Source organism: Sinocyclocheilus anshuiensis, unplaced genomic scaffold (genome assembly GCF_001515605.1).
Source record: "Sinocyclocheilus anshuiensis isolate Anshui unplaced genomic scaffold, SAMN03320099.WGS_v1.1 scaffold320, whole genome shotgun sequence".
Classification (NCBI taxonomy): Eukaryota; Metazoa; Chordata; class Actinopteri; order Cypriniformes; family Cyprinidae; genus Sinocyclocheilus; species Sinocyclocheilus anshuiensis.
Genome location: NW_015554092.1, coordinates 187,849 through 193,827, shown reverse-complemented (window position 1 = coordinate 193,827; position 5,979 = coordinate 187,849).

Here is a 5,979-nt window from a genome sequence, read left to right as displayed (position 1 = left end):
TATTTTAAGTTGGGTGGACTTTGTTGAGTTTTCTCAAAGTGCTTGTGATAGGTTGCCTTATTTTGAGTTGAAAACATTTTTTTTTTTTTTACATTGCGCATGCGCACAGAAAGCTGCTTTATACAGTATGAATGGCTGTAATTAATGGCTAAAATTGAGGGGAAAATGCATTCAAGTATTGGTAGTAAAGTACAATTATTTTAGTTTTGGTATCAGTGATACTGGTCTTCATTAATAAAAGGCTACTTAGTAAAAAGATGCCATTAAACACATTTAAAATATGCCGCCTTGATGTTGTTTCTACATTAATATGGAGATTCAGTGTGAAATTATGACAATGTAAATATAGTATATTAATATGTGATTAATCACTAATAATTACAGAGAAATGTGTGATAATTATTATTTTTTTTTTATCAAATGAAAGCACCAATTTAAATTCAACAGCAGATGCAGTTAACGCTAGGTTAGGCAGTTTCTGTGCTAGTGTTACCTAGAGGAACTAAAAAATAAAGCAACCTTTGCAAACAGCCCTTTTGTGCATTACACCTCCCCCAACTCAGACATCGCAAACACAGCCTTTGTGGGTCTATGAAATTGAAGGCATGTCTCAACAGGTTAAAGTCGACTAGTTTCAGCAAAAGCTACAGCATAGAGTGGTGCAGGTATGACGTCAGAATCTGGAAGACTAATTCCTCACTGGTTGCATCGAGATTTTCCAATGGGGTTTTTCAATTCATGAGTAAAATAAAGCCTATGGTAAGCATAACTTGACTTTTTTTTAATATTTTGCTCTACAATGTAAATTACACACACCCATACCAACAATGTGAATTTTGAAGCAGTTATGTTTATTTTTGAAAAATGTATGTTTCTAATAAGTAACTAGGTAAGATAAGTTTGGGGTGTGAGTGTATGCAGTTTACTTTTAACTTTTAATTTAACTTACCTGTCGAGAAGAATCTCTGCAAGTTTGTTGTATCGTTTGAAACCCAAACATTCCATCAAATTCCTCATTCTTGTTTAAAACACTGCCAGTGTTTAAACTTAAAGCATAAACTTAAATTATATCTATATATATAGTTTTAACTTATATAACACTTTGCCAGCAGGATGTAAAGACTTTCAGCCAGTGTAAAAAAATAAAATAAATTAAATATCTAGAAAAAATATTCTTAATATTCTTAGAGTTTTTAGTTGTTTCCTGAATACTGTCAGGGATTCGGCTGTCCAGATCATTCCACCAGTGAGAAACAGTGAATGTGAAGGTCCTGGAAAGTGATTTTGTGCCTCTCTGTGATGACCCAGAAGAGATCATGTCTGCTCACTCATTGACTGCAGGCTTCTAGACAGGACATAGAGAGTATATTTACAAATATAATTATTGTTATAGTTGTCATCCTTTGTGTGAATGGCCCTTAACTCTGGCTTTTGACTATAAACATGATATTTGTTAATTCTGTATGATTATATCTCTATTTTATTATGAATAATAATAATAAAACAAACAAAATTAAACACTACACCACTTATTCAGTTATTAAAAATGTTGAAGAATATTCAGCTGGTTAGATAAAGGAACTGCAGCTTTCTAAAGAAAAAACATGCAATGCACATAACTCTTAGTATAATATCAGATTTCAGCATTAATTTCTACATTTGGTATCTGCATATGATCAGTATCTCACCTCATCTGTATGTGTCTCTGAATCATCAGAATGAATCACTGCTGGTCTGTCTGAATCACGAGAAACTAGACAATTAAATCAGAAACACATGCAGGCGTAGTTGGTCAATCTGATAAAGCAACTGATCTTTACCTGATATTAAAAAAAATAAACCCTCATTCATAAATTGATTCTTAAATCAAGATGAAACCGAATTGATGATGAAATATGTGTAAATGTGTTTTGTCTTAAACATCATAAATACTCACAGTTTGGTTTGCCGCTATTAATGCTGGTCTGTCTGATTAATCTCAGGGACTTTTTCTTTCTTGATTTATTAGATTGTCCCTTGTCTTCTTTGTTTGCCATTTTTCTCTTTTTCTCTTGTCCTGATGTTTAATTCTCCTGTAGTTTGTGATGCTCCACAGATCTTCTGTCATGCATTAATTTCTCTTACATTCAGTGTTTGCATTATACCTTTGGAAAAATATATGGTGATAGAATTTAGTGTAAGATTTAAAAAAAAATTCATGAATGTTGTACAATTTCAGTATCATCATATAAAGATAAATGTGAGATTTCAATTGACAAAACTCAACAATTAAAGATAAAAGTGTTTTAATCACCTTGTGATGAGCTGAAAAGGGGTCTTTATCCACTGCAGCTTTGAGATCTGCTGCTGTTGTGACTGAGATTGAAAGCGTTCAGTTTTAGAGTGAGGCCCATATGGTAAAGCACTGAAGCAAAGCAATCACGCTGTTTTCAGATTTAGACCTTGTTTTTGTTGAAACATGCCATTTCCCCAGGGTTGTATTTACATGATGAGAAAATAAAAGGAATAATTCACCATTCAAATCCTGTCATTATTTACACCGTCTCTTTTCACATTCAAAGTGAAGATACTCCCTTTTTTTTGTTACTTTTAAAAAACATTTTGTGCCTACAAATGTCAGAGCATTGATCACATCAGAACAGTTTTATCAGTAACAGGTGAAGAAGGTAATGTTAAGAATTTTAATTTATTTATTTATAAATAGTGAACAGTGTATATTGTGCAGTACTTAAAGCTTGTGTTTTATTTCTGAACAGCGTCAGTTCAGGACTTGAATCAATAATCTCAGTTCTGGGATCTTCCAAACAGGAATGCTCTCTCTCAAACTGTAGATAATGATCTCAGACTGAAAGAGAGATCTGGGAGACAAACAACAAAGTCACAAGTCAGAACATGATATGGGTTTGCATTAAGATGTTTCACATTCAGGCTCAGACACGTTTACATTCAAAACATGAAATCACATCAGTCCTTACAGTATGTTTTTATTTTTATATTCGACTCATTTTTTTCCAACACATCTTCAATTGAAACAAAAATGTTGTAAATATTTTAGTATCTTTTAAATAAAATATAGTATTTTTCATTTTTGCTGTTTTGTGTTTTACAAGGGGATAATCTGAAGTCATGGGTGAGTCTAGTTTCACAAACTTCTACCTTAAATACATAATGGTCGCATACATAACTATACATGGTATGACATGCAGATTGACGAATTTACAATATGTACAAATCACTGTTACACTTATATTTTTAAAATATATCAATATACTAAAAAGAAAAGCACAAACAGAGTAAAAGATAAAAATAGAAGATGAGTAGAAAAAACAATAGAACAACAGAAATAGAGGGATTAAACATTAAACAAAAAAGTGCAGCTGTAGATGTGCAGATAAATGTGGCTTTTGTCATTTCCTCTTTTTGGTTTCAGGCTTTTTGGATTTTGGGGGTTTCTTAGTTTTAACAACAGGTGCGTCCTCAGATGTTAACGATGACTGCTGTTTAGAACCGATTAAAAGAGGCCAGGTTTAAATTCTAATTAAGAGTAATGAGGAAAAGGCTACAAACACTCCACACATTTATAGATTTAGTCACAAGTTAATTATGTTGTGATTGATAACTACAGAAATCAGATTGTTGAAGAAAAGTATATTTAGAACAGAGTCATTAGGATGGTGATTAAATGTATGAGCCATTATGTGATAAGTAGCATGTTTAGCATGGTGAGGGGAAATATGACAGCATACCCCATGGGGCAAAGATGACAGCTTAAAATATTATCTGATCTAATAAAAAATAATAATAATTTTAATTGTAAATAAAACAAACCATTTTACAAGTAGTTCATTTTAAAAGAAAACAATGTTTCAGTGTTTCTACCAACTCAAAATTCAGTGAGTTACTCGTTTTTGAATTTTGGCACATTTTTCTTTTTCTTTTAGTTGCTGTAGTGTTGTAATACACATCTTGTTATACAAATAAATTCCATTAAATAATTATCACATGTTTCTCTTTGTCAACATGCATCGCAATCAATTTATATTTTTGTCCTCTGCAGCACACAAAATGAAGATTGCATATGAAGAGATCTCAGGAACACACTGACAGTCTAATTCAGGGATGCAGAATTACATTTTTTTTAAAAATGCAGGAAGCACACAAATCAGGAGGTTAAAGTTGCAAACTTGCAAACCCTTCAGCAAATGTGCAGTTGTGCCCCTGCCAGCAGGTTAAGAGCAACTTTAAGATTTAAGATGTTTTGTGAATACAGCCCCAGATCTCTGATTCTTCATACTGCTACCAAACTGCACTAAAGACCATTGAGTTTCCAGTGAAAATCCAGTTGTGCCATCTAGTGGACAAAGATTTAACTCCAGTGTATTACGATAAATAGCAAATAAACACAATTACTGATCCCTTTTTTAATGTCTTACATTTAATGCAATTAATATTAGTCTCAGATTTGTGTAAAAAAAAATAAAAATAAAAAATCTGAATTTGTTTAATAATTAGTAGTTTTATCTCTGTTCTGACAGAAAAAGTGAATAAAGAAATAATGAATTGTGGGTTTGCCTGACTCTTGAGTTAACTCAGAATTTTAAGTCTATTATAAAAATGTTGTTTTTTAGACTATTTGTAGCACAATTTAATATATTTTTAAGATATTTTTTCCTGTATTAAAAATACATTGTTTACTGCAGCCACAAAGCAGTTATATAGGCCTATTTATGAAAGTATAAGTTTAAAACATGAAGAAATATGCACTATTTTGAAGAATACAGTTTTATAAAATGAAGGCCATTATTAATAAGTAAAATGTTGATTGTATTAATGACTTAATCATTTAATAATGGTGTATAGTGTGAAGCTGCTGAGTAGTTGGCAATCAGAGCTGTTTAAATGCATTGATGTCACATGGTTCATGGAGCTCTCAATAGTCTCAATCTGGGTATAAACAGGATAGACAGCAGATTCACTGTATTTGCAGTGATTCCTGGTAAATATCAATGCATAGTGTGAACTGATTATTATGCTGACTACACTTTACAGTTGCATTTTATTCTGGGGAGTGATAAAGAGACAACATTTATGTTTTTCTTGAGTTTAACCCTCAGGTATTCCATCATTGGCTCACACTCTTACTCTTTGGAGATCAAAAGTGACCAAAAACATTAAGTTTAACATTTGATCAATTATTAGTTTTATGTATTATATTTTTGATCAGTAATACTTATTTGATATTTTGAGGAGATTTTTGGTACTACATACTATTTTTGCACTAATTATGATCAGTTAATGACCATTTAAAATAATATATGTTTTATATGTTTATTATTTCTATTACAGTTAGTGTAGTATTTGAGGTTAAAATAGAGAAAATGTTTTTAAGAGGTGAATTAGAGGCATCTGGTGGCTGGAAATCATTCATGTATAGCTAACCTAGTGGAGTGCACAGACCTCCAGACGCAATACACAATTATTAGGGAATGAGACTCAGTGTTTTTTTTTTATTAAAAATAACATTTCAATAATAGTAACGTTATTAAGTCCATAGATAACTAAAAACTAACAAATATGCAACAAAGCATAAAAATAACATGCAATATGTAATTAATTGTGAATCGCTTTCAGTGTGAGCTTGAGTCACCTCCAGAGGAGCATAAATCCTATTCAGAGTTCTTTGTGTGTATAGATGCGTCTTTTATGAAAAGAAAGTGGAAACAGAAAGAAACATTGTGCTTGATAGTGTTCGCCACAACAATCTGTCTTAAAACATGTCTACAGTCCTTGATTACTCCCTTTGAACACAAACTGACAGAAGCACTTGATTATGATCATCTGTGTGTTTGACCCAAATCTTTGTTGTCTCAGACTGTAAAAAAAATGACCGTGAATTTAACGGTAAAAACTGTAAAAATGCTACAGTAAAAACCTGTTAAATGGTTAACGGTAAATTCCCCTACTATATACGGTGAAAAA